At 42.8% G+C, this 25,051-nt stretch overlaps 1 pseudogene; it reads right to left on the bottom strand.

The window, feature by feature from the left end:
- The window catches only part of LOC141015113 (uncharacterized), a 29,862-nt pseudogene extending 10,075 nt beyond the window's left edge, over nucleotides 1–19,787 (bottom strand).
- Nucleotides 19,788–25,051: the final 5,264 nt, after the last annotated feature.

The following is a 25,051-nucleotide window of genomic DNA, read 5'->3' as shown; positions in this document are numbered from 1 at the left end:
TGGAAAAAGAGCGTCAAGCTCAAACAGATAAAAGTATGAAAATTCATATTTTGAAAGGTTGGTTACTTATTTGTCAATTCCATGAGTTACAGATTTACTGATACATATTTTCAAAACACTGTGGTCGTCATGATACTTACATTCAGCACTTGAATCAGTGGATGGTAAAGTTGTGGTTGTAACATCTGGTCCTGCAGTGGTTGTAGTAGTAGTAGTAACAACAGGAGGTGGTAGACCAGGACAGATGTAGCTGCTGTCAGCATCCAGCCCACTGGAGGTGAACTGGACAAAGCCTGGCTTATCAGAGCTGATGTGGGAGTTGATCCAGGACTGGTATCTGGACACTCTGGAGTAGACTCCTGGCAGATTGGGCCGAGCACAGCCAAAACCAAAACTGACGACTCCAGACTGGATCCAGACGGAGCCCTGTTTGCTGACCATTGGACCTCCTGAGTCACCCTGAGGGGATGGAGAGGAGACGTCTGAGGATTTGAGAAAATCCTAAACACATTTACCAACAAGTGACAAATGAAACGAAGCAGCCTACCTGACATGAGTCTTTGCCTCCTGCCAGAACACCAGCACACATCATGTTGTCTGTGACTGTACCGACTCCATTCAGACAGTTACACTGTCTGTTTCCAAGAACCGGCACCTCCACTTCTTGTAGAGTTTCAGGGAACGGTAATGACACTGAGGGAGCAAATAGGAACAGAGACAATTCACACATCCACCTACTGTTTATAGATCACATGAACACTGAACTCAGAAACAACAACAAGCAGACTCACCTCCCTCCTGGACTGCGCCCCAGCCAGTGACCCAGCTATCAGTACCCTTGTTGAACACACTGTCACTGGCAGCCAGACACACAGGCCTGATGTAGTCCGTGAATTTGACTGGTGAGGAGAGTCTGAGCAGAGCAATGTCGTTGTCGCTGGTGTCGCTGTCATAGTTTGGATGCAAAATGATTCTGGAAACACTTCTGGACACTTCGTTTGGGTTGTCGCCCTGCAGGTTCTGACGACCCAGAGAAATCTGCCATCCAGACGTACTTGGACTGAAGGAAAAATGACATAAATGCTTCGTGTTAGTAAGAACATGGACAAAAAGCAATGCTAAACTACAGACTGAGACAGACATTATATGACAGTGACCCACCTGGAGAAGCAGTGAGCAGCAGACATCACCCACTCTCTGTTGATGAGGGAACCACCGCAAACATGGCCGCCAAATCTCTGCAGACTAACCTGCCAGGGCCAACTTCCAGCTGGAGCGTCTTCACCTCCAACTATCCTGCTGTTCAGGGGAGTGACGCCACACACTGCAAACAAATTTGTTGCAATCAGTGGATCATAGAGTTACAATGTAGACCAACACACCAAACATTACAATTTATCAAATCTTTGAATAGATTGTTAAAGACCATATGTAAGGTTTACTTTTTTCAGATTGTGGTGACTCATATTGGAAGTTTGAAAAATCAACCTCATGAACGCAATTTACTCTTCTACCACTCTTCCCTCACATAAAGACTGCACCAATTGTAAATGAGACCGTCTTAATTTTCTACACAGTGTCATTTTATTATTTAACACTTTTGGGCGTCAAATACATGAATGTCCAGAAGTTGGAAAGGATGGCTTTAATAGTTTCTGAATTAAATAATCAATGTCGGATGGAAAAAGAGCGTCAAGCTCAAACAGATAAAAGTATGAAAATTCATATTTTGAAAGGTTGGTTACTTATTTGTCAATTCCATGAGTTACAGATTTACTGATACATATTTTCAAAACACTGTGGTCGTCATGATACTTACATTCAGCACTTGAATCAGTGGATGGTAAAGTTGTGGTTGTAACATCTGGTCCTGCAGTGGTTGTAGTAGTAGTAGTAACAACAGGAGGTGGTAGACCAGGACAGGTGTAGCTGCTGTCAGCATCCAGCCCACTGGAGGTGAACTGGACAAAGCCTGGCTTATCAGAGCTGATGTGGGAGTTGATCCAGGACTGGTATCTGGACACTCTGGAGTAGACTCCTGGCAGATTGGGCCGAGCACAGCCAAAACCAAAACTGACGACTCCAGACTGGATCCAGACGGAGCCCTGTTTGCTGACCATTGGACCTCCTGAGTCACCCTGAGGAGATGGAGAGGAGACGTCTGAGGATTTGAGAAAATCCTAAACACATTTACCAACAAGTGACAAATGAAACGAAGCAGCCTACCTGACATGAGTCTTTGCCTCCTGCCAGAACACCAGCACACATCATGTTGTCTGTGACTGTACCGACTCCATTCAGACAGTTACACTGTCTGTTTCCAAGAACCGGCACCTCCACTTCTTGTAGAGTTTCAGGGAACGGTAATGACACTGAGGGAGCAAATAGGAACAGAGACAATTCACACATCCACCTACTGTTTATAGATCACATGAACACTGAACTCAGAAACAACAACAAGCAGACTCACCTCCCTCCTGGACTGCGCCCCAGCCAGTGACCCAGCTATCAGTACCCTTGTTGAACACACTGTCACTGGCTGCCAGACACACAGGCCTGATGTAGTCTGTGAATTTGACTGGTGAGGAGAGTCTGAGCAGAGCAATGTCGTTGTCGCTGGTGTCACTGTCATAGTTTGGATGCAAAATGATTCTGGAAACACTTCTGGACACTTCGTTTGGGTTGTCGCCCTGCAGGTTCTGACGACCCAGAGAAATCTGCCATCCAGACGTACTTGGACTGAAGGAAAAATGACATAAATGCTTTGTGTTAGTAAGAACATGGACAAAAAGCAATGCTAAACTACAGACTGAGACAGACATTATATGACAGTGACCCACCTGGAGAAGCAGTGAGCAGCAGACATCACCCACTCTCTGTTGATGAGGGAACCACCGCAAACATGGCCGCCAAATCTCTGCAGACTAACCTGCCAGGGCCAACTTCCAGCTGGAGCGTCTTCACCTCCAACTATCCTGCTGTTCAGGGGAGTGACGCCACACACTGCAAACAAATTTGTTGCAATCAGTGGATCATAGAGTTACAATGTAGACCAACACACCAAACATTACAATTTATCAAATCTTTGAATAGATTGTTAAAGACTAAATGTAAGGTTTACTTTTTTCAGATTGTGGTGACTCATAGTGGAAGTTTGAAAAAACAACTCCATGAAAGCAATTTACTCTTCTACCACTCTTCCCTCACATAGAGACTGCACCAATTGTAAATGAGACTGTCTTAATTTTCTGCACAGTGTCATTTTATTACTTTACCACTTTCGGGCGTCAAATACATGAACGTCCAGAAGTTCGAAAGGATGGCTTTAATAGTTTCTGAATTAAATAATCAATGTCGGATGGAAAAACAGCGTCAAGCTCAAACAGATAAAAGTATGAAAATTCATATTTTGAAAGGTTGGTTACTTATTTGTCAATTACATGAGTTACAGATTTACTGATACATATTTTCAAAACACTGTGGTCGTCATGATACTTACATTCAGCACTTGAATCAGTGGATGGTAAAGTTGTGGTTGTAACATCTGGTTCTGCAGTGGTTGTAGTTTTAGTTGTAGTAGTAACAACAGGAGGTGGTAGACCAGGACAGGTGTAGCTGCTGTCAGCATCCAGCCCACTGGAGGTGAACTGGACAAAGCCTGGCTTATCAGAGCTGATGTGGGAGTTGATCCAGGACTGGTATCTGGACACTCTGGAGTAGACTCCTGGCAGATTGGGCCGAGCACAGCCAAAACCAAAACTGACGACTCCAGACTGGATCCAGACGGAGCCCTGTTTGCTGACCATTGGACCTCCTGAGTCACCCTGAGGAGATGGAGAGGAGACGTCTGAGGATTTGAGAAAATCCTAAACACATTTACCAACAAGTGACAAATGAAACGAAGCAGCCTACCTGACATGAGTCTTTGCCTCCTGCCAGAACACCAGCACACATCATGTTGTCTGTGACTGTACCGACTCCATTCAGACAGTTACACTGTCTGTTTCCAAGAACCGGCACCTCCACTTCTTGTAGAGTTTCAGGGAACGGTAATGACACTGAGGGAGCAAATAGGAACAGAGACAATTCACACATCCACCTACTGTTTATAGATCACATGAACACTGAACTCAGAAACAACAACAAGCAGACTCACCTCCCTCCTGGACTGCGCCCCAGCCAGTGACCCAGCTATCAGTACCCTTGTTGAACACACTGTCACTGGCTGCCAGACACACAGGCCTGATGTAGTCTGTGAATTTGACTGGTGAGGAGAGTCTGAGCAGAGCAATGTCGTTGTCGCTGGTGTCACTGTCATAGTTTGGATGCAAAATGATTCTGGAAACACTTCTGGACACTTCGTTTGGGTTGTCGCCCTGCAGGTTCTGACGACCCAGAGAAATCTGCCATCCAGACGTACTTGGACTGAAGGAAAAATGACATAAATGCTTTGTGTTAGTAAGAACATGGACAAAAAGCAATGCTAAACTACAGACTGAGACAGACATTATATGACAGTGACCCACCTGGAGAAGCAGTGAGCAGCAGACATCACCCACTCTCTGTTGATGAGGGAACCACCGCAAACATGGCCGCCAAATCTCTGCAGACTAACCTGCCAGGGCCAACTTCCAGCTGGAGCGTCTTCACCTCCAACTATCCTGCTGTTCAGGGGAGTGACGCCACACACTGCAAACAAATTTGTTGCAATCAGTGGATCATAGAGTTACAATGTAGACCAACACACAAAACATTACAATTTATCAAATCTTTGAATAGATTGTTAAAGACTAAATGTAAGGTTTACTTTTTTCAGATTGTGGTGACTCATAGTGGAAGTTTGAAAAAACAACTCCATGAAAGCAATTTACTCTTCTACCACTCTTCCTTCACATAGAGACTGCACCAATTGTAAATGAGACTGTCTTAATTTTCTGCACAGTGTCATTTTATTACTTTACCACTTTCGGGCGTCAAATACATGAACGTCCAGAAGTTCGAAAGGATGGCTTTAATAGTTTCTGAATTAAATAATCAATGTCGGATGGAAAAACAGCGTCAAGCTCAAACAGATAAAAGTATGAAAATTCATATTTTGAAAGGTTGGTTACTTATTTGTCAATTACATGAGTTACAGATTTACTGATACATATTTTCAAAACACTGTGGTCGTCATGATACTTACATTCAGCACTTGAATCAGTGGATGGTAAAGTTGTGGTTGTAACATCTGGTTCTGCAGTGGTTGTAGTTTTAGTTGTAGTAGTAACAACAGGAGGTGGTAGACCAGGACAGGTGTAGCTGCTGTCAGCATCCAGCCCACTGGAGGTGAACTGGACAAAGCCTGGCTTATCAGAGCTGATGTGGGAGTTGATCCAGGACTGGTATCTGGACACTCTGGAGTAGACTCCTGGCAGATTGGGCCGAGCACAGCCAAAACCAAAACTGACGACTCCAGACTGGATCCAGACGGAGCCCTGTTTGCTGACCATTGGACCTCCTGAGTCACCCTGAGGGGATGGAGAGGAGACGTCTGAGGATTTGAGAAAATCCTAAACACATTTACCAACAAGTGACAAACGAAACGAAGCAGCCTACCTGACATGAGTCTTTGCCTCCTGCCAGAACACCAGCACAGATCATGTTGTCTGTGACTGTACCGACTCCATTCAGACAGTTACACTGTCTGTTTCCAAGAACCGGCACCTCCACTTCTTGTAGAGTTTCAGGGAACGGTAATGACACTGAGGGAGCAAATAGGAACAGAGACAATTCACGCATCCACCTACTGTTTATAGATCACATGAACACTGAACTCAGAAACAACAACAAGCAGACTCACCTCCCTCCTGGACTGCGCCCCAGCCAGTGACCCAGCTATCAGTACCCTTGTTGAACACACTGTCACTGGCAGCCAGACACACAGGCCTGATGTAGTCCGTGAATTTGACTGGTGAGGAGAGTCTGAGCAGAGCAATGTCGTTGTCGCTGGTGTCGCTGTCATAGTTTGGATGCAAAATGATTCTGGAAACACTTCTGGACACTTCGTTTGGGTTGTCGCCCTGCAGGTTCTGACGACCCAGAGAAATCTGCCATCCAGACGTACTTGGACTGAAGGAAAAATGACATAAATGCTTCATGTTAGCAAGAACATGGACAAAAAGCAATGCTAAACTACAGACTGAGACAGACATTATATGACAGTGACCCACCTGGAGAAGCAGTGAGCAGCAGACATCACCCACTCTCTGTTGATGAGGGAACCACCGCAAACATGGCCGCCAAATCTCTGCAGACTAACCTGCCAGGGCCAACTTCCAGCTGGAGCGTCTTCACCTCCAACTATCCTGCTGTTCAGGGGAGTGACACCACACACTGCAAACAAATTTGTCGCAATCAGTGGATCATAGAGTTACAATGTAGACCAACACACCAAACAATACAATTTATCAAATCTTTTCAATAGATTGTTAAAGACCATATGTAAGGTTTACTTTTTTCAGATTGTGGTGACTCATAGTGGAAGTTTGAAAAAACAACTCCATGAAAGCAATTTACTCTTCTACCACTCTTCCCTCACATAAAGACTGCACCAATTGTAAATGAGACTGTCTTAATTTTCTGCACAGTGTCATTTTATTATTTAACACTTTCGGGCGTCAAATACATGAATGTTCAGAAGTTCAAAAGGATGGCTTTAATAGTTTCTGAATTAAATAATCAATGTCGGATGGAAAAACAGCCTCAAGCTCAAACAGATAAAAGTATGAAAATTCATATTTTGAAAGGTTGGTTACTTATTTGTCAATTCCATGAGTTACAGATTTACTGATACATAATTTCAAAACACTGTGGTCGTCATGATACTTACATTCAGCACTTGAATCAGTGGATGGTAAAGTTGTGGTTGTAACATCTGGTTCTGCAGTGGTTGTAGTTTCAGTTGTAGTAGTAGTAACAACAGGAGGTGGTAGACCAGGACAGGTGTAGCTGCTGTCAGCATCCAGCCCACTGGAGGTGAACTGGACAAAGCCTGGCTTATCAGAGCTGATGTGGGAGTTGATCCAGGACTGGTATCTGGACACTCTGGAGTAGACTCCTGGCAGATTGGGCCGAGCACAGCCAAAACCAAAACTGACAACTCCAGACTGGATCCAGACGGAGCCCTGTTTGTTGACCATTGGACCTCCTGAGTCACCCTGAGGGGATGGAGAGGAGACGTCTGAGGATTTGAGAAAATCCTAAACACATTTACCAACAAGTGACAAACGAAACGAAGCAGCCTACCTGACATGAGTCTTTGCCTCCTGCCAGAACACCAGCACAGATCATGTTGTCTGTGACTGTACCGACTCCATTCAGACAGTTACACTGTCTGTTTCCAAGAACCGGCACCTCCACTTCTTGTAGAGTTTCAGGGAACGGTAATGACACTGAGGGAGCAAATAGGAACAGAGACAATTCACACATCCACCTACTGTTTATAGATCACATGAACACTGAACTCAGAAACAACAACAAGCAGACTCACCTCCCTCCTGGACTGCGCCCCAGCCAGTGACCCAGCTATCAGTACCATTGTTGAACACACTGTCACTGGCAGCCAGACACACAGGCCTGATGTAGTCCGTGAATTTGACTGGTGAGGAGAGTCTGAGCAGAGCAATGTCGTTGTCGCTGGTGTCGCTGTCATAGTTTGGATGCAAAATGATTCTGGAAACACTTCTGGACACTTCGTTTGGGTTGTCGCCCTGCAGGTTCTGACGACCCAGAGAAATCTGCCATCCAGACGTACTTGGACTGAAGGAAAAATGACAGAATTTATTGTATTTTGAAAGAATGTGGACTAAAAGTCAAACTGTAGACTGAAACACTGAAAATTGTATCCTCTATTATATGACAGGACCCACCTGAAGAAGCAGTGAGCAGCAGACATCACCCACTCTCTGTTGATGAGGGAACCACCGCAAACATGGCCGCCAAATCTCTGCAGACTAACCTGCCAGGGCCAACTTCCAGCTGGAGCGTCTTCACCTCCAACTATCCTGGTGTTCAGGGGAGTGACGCCACACACTGCAAACAAATTTGTCGCAATCAGTGGATCATAGAGTTAACATGTAGACCAACACACAAAACATTACAGTTTATCAAATCTTTGAATAAATTTACCTTTACATACGGTCTTTCACTACCTATTTAAGATTGTGGTGACTCATAGTGGAAGTTTGAAAAAACAACTGCATGAACGCAATTTACTCTTCTACCACTCTTCCCTCACATAGAGACTGCACCAATTGTAAATGAGACCGTCTTAATTTTCTGCACAGTGTCATTTTATTATTTTACCACTTTCGGGCATCAAATACATGAATGTCCAGAAGTTGGAAAGGATGGCTTTAATAGTTTCTGAATTAAATAATCAATGTCGGATGGAAAAACAGCGTCAAGCTCAAACAGATAAAAGTATGAAAATTCATATTTTGAAAGGTTGGTTACTTATTTGTCAATTCCATGAGTTACAGATTTACTGATACATATTTTCAAAACACTGTGGTCGTCATGATACTTACATTCAGCACTTGAATCAGTGGATGGTAAAGTTGTGGTTGTAACATCTGGTTCTGCAGTGGTTGTAGTTTTAGTTGTAGTAGTAAGAACAGGAGGTGGTAGACCAGGACAGGTGTAGCTGCTGTCAGCATCCAGCCCACTGGAGGTGAACTGGACAAAGCCTGGCTTATCAGAGCTGATGTGGGAGTTGATCCAGGACTGGTATCTGGACACTCTGGAGTAGACTCCTGGCAGATTGGGCCGAGCACAGCCAAAACCAAAACTGACAACTCCAGACTGGATCCAGACGGAGCCCTGTTTGTTGACCATTGGACCTCCTGAGTCACCCTGAGGAGATGGAGAGGAGACGTCTGAGGATTTGAGAAAATCCTAAACACATTTACCAACAAGTGACAAACGAAACGAAGCAGCCTACCTGACATGAGTCTTTGCCTCCTGCCAGAACACCAGCACAGATCATGTTGTCTGTGACTGTACCGACTCCATTCAGACAGTTACACTGTCTGTTTCCAAGAACCGGCACCTCCACTTCTTGTAGAGTTTCAGGGAACGGTAATGACACTGAGGGAGCAAATAGGAACAGAGACAATTCACACATCCACCTACTGTTTATAGATCACATGAACACTGAACTCAGAAACAACAACAAGCAGACTCACCTCCCTCCTGGACTGCGCCCCAGCCAGTGACCCAGCTATCAGTACCCTTGTTGAACACACTGTCACTGGCAGCCAGACACACAGGCCTGATGTAGTCCGTGAATTTGACTGGTGAGGAGAGTCTGAGCAGAGCAATGTCGTTGTCGCTGGTGTCGCTGTCATAGTTTGGATGCAAAATGATTCTGGAAACACTTCTGGACACTTCGTTTGGGTTGTCGCCCTGCAGGTTCTGACGACCCAGAGAAATCTGCCATCCAGACGTACTTGGACTGAAGGAAAAATGACATAAATGCTTCATGTTAGCAAGAACATGGACAAAAAGCAATGCTAAACTACAGACTGAGACAGACATTATATGACAGTGACCCACCTGGAGAAGCAGTGAGCAGCAGACATCACCCACTCTCTGTTGATGAGGGAACCACCGCAAACATGGCCGCCAAATCTCTGCAGACTAACCTGCCAGGGCCAACTTCCAGCTGGAGCGTCTTCACCTCCAACTATCCTGCTGTTCAGGGGAGTGACCCCACACACTGCAAACAAATTTGTCGCAATCAGTGGATCATAGAGTTACAATGTAGACCAACACACCAAACAATACAATTTATCAAATCTTTTCAATAGATTGTTAAAGACCATATGTAAGGTTTACTTTTTTCAGATTGTGGTGACTCATAGTGGAAGTTTGAAAAAACAACTCCATGAAAGCAATTTACTCTTCTACCACTCTTCCCTCACATAAAGACTGCACCAATTGTAAATGAGACTGTCTTAATTTTCTGCACAGTGTCATTTTATTATTTAACACTTTCGGGCGTCAAATACATGAATGTTCAGAAGTTCAAAAGGATGGCTTTAATAGTTTCTGAATTAAATAATCAATGTCGGATGGAAAAACAGCCTCAAGCTCAAACAGATAAAAGTATGAAAATTCATATTTTGAAAGGTTGGTTACTTATTTGTCAATTCCATGAGTTACAGATTTACTGATACATAATTTCAAAACACTGTGGTCGTCATGATACTTACATTCAGCACTTGAATCAGTGGATGGTAAAGTTGTGGTTGTAACATCTGGTTCTGCAGTGGTTGTAGTTTCAGTTGTAGTAGTAGTAACAACAGGAGGTGGTAGACCAGGACAGGTGTAGCTGCTGTCAGCATCCAGCCCACTGGAGGTGAACTGGACAAAGCCTGGCTTATCAGAGCTGATGTGGGAGTTGATCCAGGACTGGTATCTGGACACTCTGGAGTAGACTCCTGGCAGATTGGGCCGAGCACAGCCAAAACCAAAACTGACAACTCCAGACTGGATCCAGACGGAGCCCTGTTTGTTGACCATTGGACCTCCTGAGTCACCCTGAGGGGATGGAGAGGAGACATCTGAGGATTTGAGAAAATCCTAAACACATTTACCAACAAGTGACAAACGAAACGAAGCAGCCTACCTGACATGAGTCTTTGCCTCCTGCCAGAACACCAGCACAGATCATGTTGTCTGTGACTGTACCGACTCCATTCAGACAGTTACACTGTCTGTTTCCAAGAACCGGCACCTCCACTTCTTGTAGAGTTTCAGGGAACGGTAATGACACTGAGGGAGCAAATAGGAACAGAGACAATTCACACATCCACCTACTGTTTATAGATCACATGAACACTGAACTCAGAAACAACAACAAGCAGACTCACCTCCCTCCTGGACTGCGCCCCAGCCAGTGACCCAGCTATCAGTACCATTGTTGAACACACTGTCACTGGCAGCCAGACACACAGGCCTGATGTAGTCCGTGAATTTGACTGGTGAGGAGAGTCTGAGCAGAGCAATGTCGTTGTCGCTGGTGTCGCTGTCATAGTTTGGATGCAAAATGATTCTGGAAACACTTCTGGACACTTCGTTTGGGTTGTCGCCCTGCAGGTTCTGACGACCCAGAGAAATCTGCCATCCAGACGTACTTGGACTGAAGGAAAAATGACAGAATTTATTGTATTTTGAAAGAATGTGGACTAAAAGTCAAACTGTAGACTGAAACACTGAAAATTGTATCCTCTATTATATGACAGGACCCACCTGAAGAAGCAGTGAGCAGCAGACATCACCCACTCTCTGTTGATGAGGGAACCACCGCAAACATGGCCGCCAAATCTCTGCAGACTAACCTGCCAGGGCCAACTTCCAGCTGGAGCGTCTTCACCTCCAACTATCCTGGTGTTCAGGGGAGTGACGCCACACACTGCAAACAAATTTGTCGCAATCAGTGGATCATAGAGTTAACATGTAGACCAACACACAAAACATTACAGTTTATCAAATCTTTGAATAAATTTACCTTTACATACGGTCTTTCACTACCTATTTAAGATTGTGGTGACTCATAGTGGAAGTTTGAAAAAACAACTGCATGAACGCAATTTACTCTTCTACCACTCTTCCCTCACATAGAGACTGCACCAATTGTAAATGAGACCGTCTTAATTTTCTGCACAGTGTCATTTTATTATTTTACCACTTTCGGGCATCAAATACATGAATGTCCAGAAGTTGGAAAGGATGGCTTTAATAGTTTCTGAATTAAATAATCAATGTCGGATGGAAAAACAGCGTCAAGCTCAAACAGATAAAAGTATGAAAATTCATATTTTGAAAGGTTGGTTACTTATTTGTCAATTCCATGAGTTACAGATTTACTGATACATATTTTCAAAACACTGTGGTCGTCATGATACTTACATTCAGCACTTGAATCAGTGGATGGTAAAGTTGTGGTTGTAACATCTGGTTCTGCAGTGGTTGTAGTTTTAGTTGTAGTAGTAAGAACAGGAGGTGGTAGACCAGGACAGGTGTAGCTGCTGTCAGCATCCAGCCCACTGGAGGTGAACTGGACAAAGCCTGGCTTATCAGAGCTGATGTGGGAGTTGATCCAGGACTGGTATCTGGACACTCTGGAGTAGACTCCTGGCAGATTGGGCCGAGCACAGCCAAAACCAAAACTGACAACTCCAGACTGGATCCAGACGGAGCCCTGTTTGTTGACCATTGGACCTCCTGAGTCACCCTGAGGAGATGGAGAGGAGACGTCTGAGGATTTGAGAAAATCCTAAACACATTTACCAACAAGTGACAAACGAAACGAAGCAGCCTACCTGACATGAGTCTTTGCCTCCTGCCAGAACACCAGCACAGATCATGTTGTCTGTGACTGTACCGACTCCATTCAGACAGTTACACTGTCTGTTTCCAAGAACCGGCACCTCCACTTCTTGTAGAGTTTCAGGGAACGGTAATGACACTGAGGGAGCAAATAGGAACAGAGACAATTCACACATCCACCTACTGTTTATAGATCACATGAACACTGAACTCAGAAACAACAACAAGCAGACTCACCTCCCTCCTGGACTGCGCCCCAGCCAGTGACCCAGCTATCAGTACCCTTGTTGAACACACTGTCACTGGCAGCCAGACACACAGGCCTGATGTAGTCCGTGAATTTGACTGGTGAGGAGAGTCTGAGCAGAGCAATGTCGTTGTCGCTGGTGTCGCTGTCATAGTTTGGATGCAAAATGATTCTGGAAACACTTCTGGACACTTCGTTTGGGTTGTCGCCCTGCAGGTTCTGACGACCCAGAGAAATCTGCCATCCAGACGTACTTGGACTGAAGGAAAAATGACATAAATGCTTCATGTTAGCAAGAACATGGACAAAAAGCAATGCTAAACTACAGACTGAGACAGACATTATATGACAGTGACCCACCTGGAGAAGCAGTGAGCAGCAGACATCACCCACTCTCTGTTGATGAGGGAACCACCGCAAACATGGCCGCCAAATCTCTGCAGACTAACCTGCCAGGGCCAACTTCCAGCTGGAGCGTCTTCACCTCCAACTATCCTGCTGTTCAGGGGAGTGACCCCACACACTGCAAACAAATTTGTCGCAATCAGTGGATCATAGAGTTACAATGTAGACCAACACACCAAACAATACAATTTATCAAATCTTTTCAATAGATTGTTAAAGACCATATGTAAGGTTTACTTTTTTCAGATTGTGGTGACTCATAGTGGAAGTTTGAAAAAACAACTCCATGAAAGCAATTTACTCTTCTACCACTCTTCCCTCACATAAAGACTGCACCAATTGTAAATGAGACTGTCTTAATTTTCTGCACAGTGTCATTTTATTATTTAACACTTTCGGGCGTCAAATACATGAATGTTCAGAAGTTCAAAAGGATGGCTTTAATAGTTTCTGAATTAAATAATCAATGTCGGATGGAAAAACAGCCTCAAGCTCAAACAGATAAAAGTATGAAAATTCATATTTTGAAAGGTTGGTTACTTATTTGTCAATTCCATGAGTTACAGATTTACTGATACATAATTTCAAAACACTGTGGTCGTCATGATACTTACATTCAGCACTTGAATCAGTGGATGGTAAAGTTGTGGTTGTAACATCTGGTTCTGCAGTGGTTGTAGTTTCAGTTGTAGTAGTAGTAACAACAGGAGGTGGTAGACCAGGACAGGTGTAGCTGCTGTCAGCATCCAGCCCACTGGAGGTGAACTGGACAAAGCCTGGCTTATCAGAGCTGATGTGGGAGTTGATCCAGGACTGGTATCTGGACACTCTGGAGTAGACTCCTGGCAGATTGGGCCGAGCACAGCCAAAACCAAAACTGACAACTCCAGACTGGATCCAGACGGAGCCCTGTTTGTTGACCATTGGACCTCCTGAGTCACCCTGAGGGGATGGAGAGGAGACATCTGAGGATTTGAGAAAATCCTAAACACATTTACCAACAAGTGACAAACGAAACGAAGCAGCCTACCTGACATGAGTCTTTGCCTCCTGCCAGAACACCAGCACAGATCATGTTGTCTGTGACTGTACCGACTCCATTCAGACAGTTACACTGTCTGTTTCCAAGAACCGGCACCTCCACTTCTTGTAGAGTTTCAGGGAACGGTAATGACACTGAGGGAGCAAATAGGAACAGAGACAATTCACACATCCACCTACTGTTTATAGATCACATGAACACTGAACTCAGAAACAACAACAAGCAGACTCACCTCCCTCCTGGACTGCGCCCCAGCCAGTGACCCAGCTATCAGTACCATTGTTGAACACACTGTCACTGGCAGCCAGACACACAGGCCTGATGTAGTCCGTGAATTTGACTGGTGAGGAGAGTCTGAGCAGAGCAATGTCGTTGTCGCTGGTGTCGCTGTCATAGTTTGGATGCAAAATGATTCTGGAAACACTTCTGGACACTTCGTTTGGGTTGTCGCCCTGCAGGTTCTGACGACCCAGAGAAATCTGCCATCCAGACGTACTTGGACTGAAGGAAAAATGACAGAATTTATTGTATTTTGAAAGAATGTGGACTAAAAGTCAAACTGTAGACTGAAACACTGAAAATTGTATCCTCTATTATATGACAGGACCCACCTGAAGAAGCAGTGAGCAGCAGACATCACCCACTCTCTGTTGATGAGGGAACCACCGCAAACATGGCCGCCAAATCTCTGCAGACTAACCTGCCAGGGCCAACTTCCAGCTGGAGCGTCTTCACCTCCAACTATCCTGGTGTTCAGGGGAGTGACGCCACACACTGCAAACAAATTTGTCGCAATCAGTGGATCATAGAGTTAACATGTAGACCAACACACAAAACATTACAGTTTATCAAATCTTTGAATAAATTTACCTTTACATACGGTCTTTCACTACCTATTTAAGATTGTGGTGACTCATAGTGGAAGTTTGAAAAAACAACCGCATGAACGCAATTTACTCTTCTACCACTCTTCCCTCACATAGAGACTGCACCAATTGTAAATGAGACCGTCTTAATTTTCTGCACAGTGTCATTTTATTATTTTACCACTTTCGGGCATCAAATACATGAATGTCCAGAAGTTGGAAAGGATGGCTTTAATAGTTTCTGAATTAAATAATCAATGTCGGATGGAAAAACAGCGTCAAGCTCAAACAGATAAAAGTATGAAAATTCATATTTTGAAAGGTTGGTTACTTATTTGTCAATTCCATGAGTTACAGATTTACTGATACATATTTTCAAAACACTGTGGTCGTCATGATACTTACATTCAGCACTTGAATCAGTGGATGGTAAAGTTGTGGTTGTAACATCTGGTTCTGCAGTGGTTGTAGTTTTAGTTGTAGTAGTAAGAACAGGAGGTGGTAGACCAGGACAGGTGTAGCTGCTGTCAGCATCCAGCCCACTGGAGGTGAACTGGACAAAGCCTGGCTTATCAGAGCTGATGTGGGAGTTGATCCAGGACTGGTATCTGGACACTCTGGAGTAGACTCCTGGCAGATTGGGCCGAGCACAGCCAAAACCAAAACTGACAACTCCAGACTGGATCCAGACGGAGCCCTGTTTGTTGACCATTGGACCTCCTGAGTCACCCTGAGGAGATGGAGAGGAGACGTCTGAGGATTTGAGAAAATCCTAAACACATTTACCAACAAGTGACAAACGAAACGAAGCAGCCTACCTGACATGAGTCTTTGCCTCCTGCCAGAACACCAGCACAGATCATGTTGTCTGTGACTGTACCGACTCCATTCAGACAGTTACACTGTCTGTTTCCAAGAACCGGCACCTCCACTTCTTGTAGAGTTTCAGGGAACGGTAATGACACTGAGGGAGCAAATAGGAACAGAGACAATTCACACATCCACCTACTGTTTATAGATCACATGAACACTGAACTCAGAAACAACAACAAGCAGACTCACCTCCCTCCTGGACTGCGCCCCAGCCAGTGACCCAGCTATCAGTACCGTTGTTGAACACACTGTCACTGGCAGCCAGACACACAGGCCTGATGTAGTCCGTGAATTTGACTGGTGAGGAGAGTCTGAGCAGAGCAATGTCGTTGTCGCTGGTGTCGCTGTCATAGTTTGGATGCAAAATGATTCTGGAAACACTTCTGGACACTTCGTTTGGGTTGTCGCCCTGCAGGTTCTGACGACCCAGAGAAATCTGCCATCCAGACGTACTTGGACTGAAGGAAAAATGACATAAATGCTTCATGTTAGCAAGAACATGGACAAAAAGCAATGCTAAACTACAGACTGAGACAGACATTATATGACAGTGACCCACCTGGAGAAGCAGTGAGCAGCAGACATCACCCACTCTCTGTTGATGAGGGAACCACCGCAAACATGGCCGCCAAATCTCTGCAGACTAACCTGCCAGGGCCAACTTCCAGCTGGAGCGTCTTCACCTCCAACTATCCTGCTGTTCAGGGGAGTGACCCCACACACTGCAAACAAATTTGTCGCAATCAGTGGATCATAGAGTTACAATGTAGACCAACACACCAAACAATACAATTTATCAAATCTTTTCAATAGATTGTTAAAGACCATATGTAAGGTTTACTTTTTTCAGATTGTGGTGACTCATAGTGGAAGTTTGAAAAAACAACTCCATGAAAGCAATTTACTCTTCTACCACTCTTCCCTCACATAAAGACTGCACCAATTGTAAATGAGACTGTCTTAATTTTCTGCACAGTGTCATTTTATTATTTAACACTTTCGGGCGTCAAATACATGAATGTTCAGAAGTTCAAAAGGATGGCTTTAATAGTTTCTGAATTAAATAATCAATGTCGGATGGAAAAACAGCCTCAAGCTCAAACAGATAAAAGTATGAAAATTCATATTTTGAAAGGTTGGTTACTTATTTGTCAATTCCATGAGTTACAGATTTACTGATACATAATTTCAAAACACTGTGGTCGTCATGATACTTACATTCAGCACTTGAATCAGTGGATGGTAAAGTTGTGGTTGTAACATCTGGTTCTGCAGTGGTTGTAGTTTCAGTTGTAGTAGTAGTAACAACAGGAGGTGGTAGACCAGGACAGGTGTAGCTGCTGTCAGCATCCAGCCCACTGGAGGTGAACTGGACAAAGCCTGGCTTATCAGAGCTGATGTGGGAGTTGATCCAGGACTGGTATCTGGACACTCTGGAGTAGACTCCTGGCAGATTGGGCCGAGCACAGCCAAAACCAAAACTGACAACTCCAGACTGGATCCAGACGGAGCCCTGTTTGTTGACCATTGGACCTCCTGAGTCACCCTGAGGGGATGGAGAGGAGACATCTGAGGATTTGAGAAAATCCTAAACACATTTACCAACAAGTGACAAACGAAACGAAGCAGCCTACCTGACATGAGTCTTTGCCTCCTGCCAGAACACCAGCACAGATCATGTTGTCTGTGACTGTACCGACTCCATTCAGACAGTTACACTGTCTGTTTCCAAGAACCGGCACCTCCACTTCTTGTAGAGTTTCAGGGAACGGTAATGACACTGAGGGAGCAAATAGGAACAGAGACAATTCACACATCCACCTACTGTTTATAGATCACATGAACACTGAACTCAGAAACAACAACAAGCAGACTCACCTCCCTCCTGGACTGCGCCCCAGCCAGTGACCCAGCTATCAGTACCGTTGTTGAACACACTGTCACTGGCAGCCAGACACACAGGCCTGATGTAGTCCGTGAATTTGACTGGTGAGGAGAGTCTGAGCAGAGCAATGTCGTTGTCGCTGGTGTCGCTGTCATAGTTTGGATGCAAAATGATTCTGGAAACACTTCTGGACACTTCGTTTGGGTTGTCGCCCTGCAGGTTCTGACGACCCAGAGAAATCTGCCATCCAGACGTACTTGGACTGAAGGAAAAATGACAGAATTTATTGTATTTTGAAAGAATGTGGACTAAAAGTCAAACTGTAGACTGAAACACTGAAAATTGTGTCCTCTATTATATGACAGGACCCACCTGAAGAAGCAGTGAGCAGCAGACATCACCCACTCTCTGTTGATGAGCGAACCACCGCAAACATGGCCGCCAAATCTCTGCAGACTAACCTGCCAGGGCCAACTTCCAGCTGGAGCGTCTTCACCTCCAACTATCCTGCTGTTCAGGGGAGTGACGCCACACACTGCAAACAAATGTGTCGCAATCAGTGGATCATAGAGTTACAATGTAGACCAACACACAAAACATTACAGTTTATCAAATCTTTGAATAAATTTACCTTTACATACGGTCTTTCACTACCTATTTAAGATTGTGGTGACTCATAGTGGAAGTTTGAAAAAACAACCCCATGAACGCAATTTACTCTTCTATCACTCTTCCCTCACATAAAGACTGCACCAATTGTAAATGAGACTGTCTTAATTTTCTGCACAGTGTCATTTTATTACTTTACCACTTTCGGGCGTCAAATACATGAACGTCCAGAAGTTCGAAAGGATGGCTTTAATAGTTTCTGAATTAAATAATCAATGTCGGATGGAAAAACAGCCTCAAGCTCAAACAGATAAAAGTATGAAAATTCATATTTTGAAAAGTTGGTTACTTATTTGTCAATTCCATGAGTTACAGAATTACTGATACATATTTTCAAAACACTGTGGTCGTCATGATACTTACATTCAGCACTTGAATCAGTGGATGCTAAAGTTGTGGTTGTAACATCTGGTTCTGCAGTGGTTGTAGTTTTAGTTGTAGTAGTAAGAACAGGAGGTGGTAGACCAGGACAGGTGTAGCTGCTGTCAGCATCCAGCCCACTGGAGGTGAACTGGACAAAGCCTGGCTTATCAGAGCTGATGTGGGAGTTGATCCAGGACTGGTATCTGGACACTCTGGAGTAGACTCCTGGCAGATTGGGCCGAGCACAGCCAAAACCAAAACTGACAACTCCAGACTGGATCCAGACGGAGCCCTGTTTGTTGACCATTGGACCTCCTGAGTCACCCTGAGGAGATGGAGAGGAGACGTCTGAGGATTTGAGAAAATCCTAAACACATTTACCAACAAGTGACAAATGAAACGAAGCAGCCTACCTGACATGAGTCTTTGCCTCCTGCCAGAACACCAGCACAGATCATGTTGTCTGTGACTGTACCGACTCCATTCAGACAGTTACACTGTCTGTTTCCAAGAACCGGCACCTCCACTTCTTGTAGAGTTTCAGGGAACGGTAATGACACTGAGGGAGCAAATAGGAACAGAGACAATTCACACATCCACCTACTGTTTATAGATCACATGAACACTGAACTCAGAAACAACAACAAGCAGACTCACCTCCCTCCTGGACTGCGCCCCAGCCAGTGACCCAGCTATCAGTACCGTTGTTGAACACACTGTCACTGGCAGCCAGACACACAGGCCTGATGTAGTCCGTGAATTTGACTGGTGAGGAGAGTCTGAGCAGAGCAATGTCGTTGTCGCTGGTGTCGCTGTCATAGTTTGGATGCAAAATGATTCTGGAAACACTTCTGGACACTTCGTTTGGGTTGTCGCCCTGCAGGTTCTGACGACCCAGAGAAATCTGCCATCCAGACGTACTTGGACTGAAGGAAAAATGACAGAATTTATTGTATTTTGAAAGAATGTGGACTAAAAGTCAAACTGTAGACTGAAACACTGAAAATTGTGTCCTCTATTATATGACAGGACCCACCTGAAGAAGCAGTGAGCAGCAGACATCACCCACTCTCTGTTGATGAGGGAACCACCGCAAACATGGCCGCCAAATCTCTGCAGACTAACCTGCCAGGGCCAACTTCCAGCTGGAGCGTCTTCACCTCCAACTATCCTGGTGTTCAGGGGAGCAGTGCCACATACTGGAAAAAAGAGTCAGTCAAGACACTTTAAATACATTATTTAACAAATTTCGTTTTTGCAGGTTAAAATGTTTATTTTAATGTTAAAAATGTAGAAATGCAGATACAGAATGAAATCTTGTAGGATGAAACGGATACTGTATTCAACTCACCGTCAAGCTGAGCATGTGATTCTGGGAAAGAGACACCATAAATGGGTTAGTCATATCAGTCTGAGTAGTATGGGATTTCAGAAAAAGAAATTCTTTGCATCATCTTAATAATTCTATATCATTTTGGGCCTCACTTCTGAATATGTGTCACAACAGCTTTATAAGTTGAACTGTAAGGTTTGTAAGCCATTAATAAATCATCATAAATCATGCTTTGTAGATCAGTTATAACTCAATAAGTATAACTTTTGGGTTCCCTGGTTATGGAAAAAAGTTTGTACACCAATAAATAAAAAATACTTTTTAACTATCTAATAAATCATCTGATGAGCTACCAGTCAAGTCAATAAACTTCTTTATTTATTACTTATTTATCACAAGTTTTTATTAGCAAAAGGTATTTTCCTGAAGAACATAAGAGCTAAAAAGATAAAGCAAATGTCCTGCTGGAGGAGCATAAACACCCGCCAAAACCTGGCAACACAAGAATTGTTCATATTAATAGCTTATCATGGATCTCTACAGCATCAGTAAAAGATTGGATCATAATTAATAAAGCCATCGCGTACATCTCACAAATCTCTTATAAAGAGCCTCATTAGAAAGTGATCAGTGGTTTTGTGTGAAATAATAATCACATTAAGTGAAAAAAGGTGATTATTACATTTGCATTTCACTAATAGTACATGTAAAGATTCATTTTTTAAAAAGCAATACAACTATGGTTGTGCAGCAGTGTGACAGAAACTCAGGTGTCCGGTAATTTCTCCATCTGGCAACTTTGTACACATTCTTTGGTGGTTTTTGACCATAATTTTATTCCCTAACTTTACCTGGTTTGACACCCATTTATATTCACATCACCTATTTCACACAGCATATATACAGCAGTAAGTAAGCAGGCAGTGTCTATCAGTATCCATGGTGACAGATGTTTCATGTTTTTAACAAATATGCAAATTTCTTTAAACTGAAGTAGTCATGAGATGAATATAAATTAGGCCTATGATATGGCATGTGACAGAAAGATACATTAAGACAAAGAAGAAATGTGAAATCATTTTCAATCTATTTACATTTAACATTTAAAGATAAAACACACTGCTACAGATAATTATTGTATCACTTTTTAACAATTGTTTTTATGGCAATACAATTCTTTATTGTACTAATACATTATTCATTTAGTTATTTATAATGAGTTCAAATACATTTTACACAAGCACCAACCTATACCACAAAAACATTGATTCTTCTGTTGATCTTTTTTTCCTGTACATTAGGAAAATCAATATGTGCTTTTAAAAAATATACATGTTTCCTGCTTACTGTAAATCTAATTGCTGTTTATAAAAGCCTTGTGTAAATTTTTGCATCACTTGCTTGGATTACTTTCAAACCGTTGTCTGTAAAATACTCTCTAAAGTCTCTAAAGTCACAGTACTATCCAGGTTGAGAAATGTCGAGTTTTTCTTCATTTCTAAGCAGGCCTAATATATTCAAACTATTTAACCAGCATCTGGAGTGACTTACCTGCAGATAAAAGGCCTGCCAGGGTCAATATACAGATCCACTTCCTCAAAGCCATTGTGTGACTGCACAGTTGTTGTTTGTCACTCTTTATATACTGTACCTGGTGTGGTGTGGCCTGTCACCTGCCATGAGGTGTGCCTCCCCCATGAGGCAACCCCCACAATAACAGTTTCCTTGTTCATTTTGCTTCATTTTTTGGGAAAAAGACTACAGCAATCCAGTAATGTCCTCTTTTACACACACAGCTTAGAAAGCACTGTCACTACTGTAGCTGCTTTAACAATAAGAATTAAAGGTGTGGTCAGTTGGCTAAACAAACAGACACATAGATTAAACAAAGTGTAGAAGAAATATCAAAACTTTAATTTCCCCTTTTATTTGATGTGATATCTGGAATAAACTTTAATAATTCATGGTTTTACTGACAGAGAACTGCTTCTTTTGCAGTCTCACATGTTGCATAATAATTGAGGCTGGCTGTCACTTCTTCTGTGTTGCTATCAAAGATGTGCACAAACCAGTCACATGTGAGACTTGAGAGAGTGTAAATACTTCACATGTTCAAAGGTTGAGAAATAGCCAGCAATGGAACATTTTTGCACAATGTGACTAAGGGAGATGTCTGGGGTCATTGTTGTAGGACAATTAGGCATTTCAGCACCTTGGCTCACAAAGAATAGATAGAATAGTTTTTGAAGGACAAAACATCTGGTTATGTCACTGCTGTCCTGCAGACCTGCTATTATCATGCTGGATGTAATATTCAGGATACTCTTGAAACTTACTCATTATCTAAAAACCAGTGTTGTAAAAAGTACCCAAAAGTCATACTTGAGTAAAAGTAAAAATATTGTCTTAATATTTCTTTGGTAAAAGTTATACATATGAAAATTACTTGAGTAAAAGTCTAAAATCTGATATTAAATGTACTTAGGTATCTAAAGTAAGTACAAGTTAAAGGTGCAATATGTCATTTTGGTTGAAAACATTTACAAATTAACTAAAATGATCAACTGAATGTGAAGAAATACTATTTATGATGTTATGATGTCTATTTATTGTAGCCTATTACAGAGATATCTAAAGTTAGCAGATTTAATCAGCTAGCCTCAGCCCGTCCTGCGCTAAAGCTCCTGTGCTAGCGGTGTAAACACTAACACTCCCCTCATCCCAGTACAGACAGCTAGCTGCACTGCTAACTGAGCTAACTAGCTAACGGGAAGCTACAAATTGAAGCAGTTAGTAGTTACTCTGGTGATATGCTAACCCCTATTTGTTTCGAGTATACGACAGATAATAGATGGATGGGCAATTCTTACATACTGCAACTTTAAAGTAAATGTATAAATATATTCATATTTATACAGTATACATATATTTACATGTACACTGTATACTGGATAGGGATCAGCATTTTTCGGATGATCGGAATAAGTTTTAAATCTAATTGCCGATAAAATAAATTAACTTCAAAATACACTATTTAAGCTCTGATACAGCATACAATCTGCGAAGAAACTAAAATCATCAAATAAAATGTAGAACTAGTACGTATAAGAAAATGGAAATGCTCAAGTAAAGTAAAATACTTAGCGAAATTCCATCACTGCTTAAAATATATACATTACTAATGTTTTTAGTCATTAGTCAGTAGATTACATAGCATGTGTCTACAGTGTGATGTCACTTGATTTAATAAGTCATACATGTTTTCATCTTGGTTGCTGAGTAATCCAAAGAAGTCTATTTTCAACTCACAACATAAACCACTGGAATCAGTCATCTTCATCAGAACCAATGACTATCAGACAGCTGCTTTTTTGGTCGGGAAGTGTGGATACGTGCATCATTCTCAGATACACTTTAGTATTATTTCTACCAGCACCTTGAGGCTACAAGTCATCAATGATAACACCTGTACGTGTCTGTCAGTGCAGTCATAACAGAACAAATCTGAACAAAGGAAGCGATAAATAGCTCCCGCTGACATGAGGATGACGTAACTCACCAAACAAAAAACAATAATACCCACGTGATATACGTTCATGCTCTGGCTGCATCCTTTACACCTCATCCATCATTTTCTGTGTATTTTTAAAGAGCAAATATGCATTTTGACAGTAAGGAGAAAGGCCTTTTCAGACGCAGTTATATAACGTTTGAAAAACAACAGCCCTCAGTCCTCTGTGAAACTTGGATTAATTTTATACCCATTCAGTGTCACTTGACGACATAATGATGACTTTTTATTTTATTTTATGAACATTTAGTACCAAAAAAAGTGTAAAACTCAAGGAATTCAAAGATATTCACATTCACATATTGTCACAAGATGAGTTGTGCCTTTTTTCATTAATGAATTAGAGAAAGAATGGAGCCTTATGTATTTTGTTGTCACAAGTGCTCTCCATTACATTAAACTGGCAGCAGGCCAGTGTTGGACAATAAGTAAAAAGAGCCACCCATCCAATTTGAATGCTTTCCCACTTCCTGGAATGATTGCATGGTTACCTGAAAAGAACATTGAACTGTTATTATACTCAGTTAGTCATTGTTTTAATCATTTATTGATGTGGGATTAATATTTAAGTCACAAGACATTTACACAAGACATTTAAAGCATGTCTGATCTCATGCTTTATTCTTCCAAAACAGAGAATTGACACACTAACCTCTAAATGGGTGCTGGCACCAATATATCTTTATCACTGGGTGTGAAACTGAGGTGATAAGATTCTACTCTGCGAGCCTGATCCTGATTCACTCGAGGAAGTGTTAAGATATTTGTCAAATGTGATATTTGACTGCACTCCCAGTGAACTCTATAGTGAAGTATGGTGACAACAACACCATCATTGGTCGCATTATAAACAACGATGAGAGTTCATATAATCAACAATCTTGCAGAGTGGTGCACGAAGCATAATCTACTGCTCGTCAGCAAAACCAGGGAGCTGATTGTTGATTTTAGATCACTGAGAAACTAGCTTGGTCATCACACATCACCACCCTGGTTAAAACTGCCCAGAACATCACTGGTACCATCTCCACAGCATCAGCGACATTGGTGAAGTGAGGTGTCTGCACAGAGCCCAAAGGGTACTTAAAGACTACACCCACCCCAGCCACAGTCTGTTCACCCTGCTGCCATCTGGCAAAAGATACACAAGGTATCCGTTGCTGTACCACCAGACTACAGGGCAGCTTCATTCCCCAGGCTGTGAGACTCCTGAACTCATCCTCAACACTCCACTTTCTAAAATAGAAGTAGCACAAAGGACTCAAACATAGTTTTGCAAAAAGACACAACACCGGATGCTCTCGGTTGTTGAGTCGTAGGTGAATGCGGGGTGCTCTTGAAGTCAAACTGATCAACTTAGAAAAAGGAATCACGTGTGCTTACTTTAGGTACATTCACATCAAGCCAAGGATGTAATTAAAC

Source organism: Pagrus major, chromosome 20, assembly GCF_040436345.1.
Source record: "Pagrus major chromosome 20, Pma_NU_1.0".
NCBI lineage: Eukaryota > Metazoa > Chordata > Actinopteri > Spariformes > Sparidae > Pagrus > Pagrus major.
Note: the sequence above shows the minus strand (reverse complement) of the source record. Positions and strands in the feature narration are given on the sequence as shown.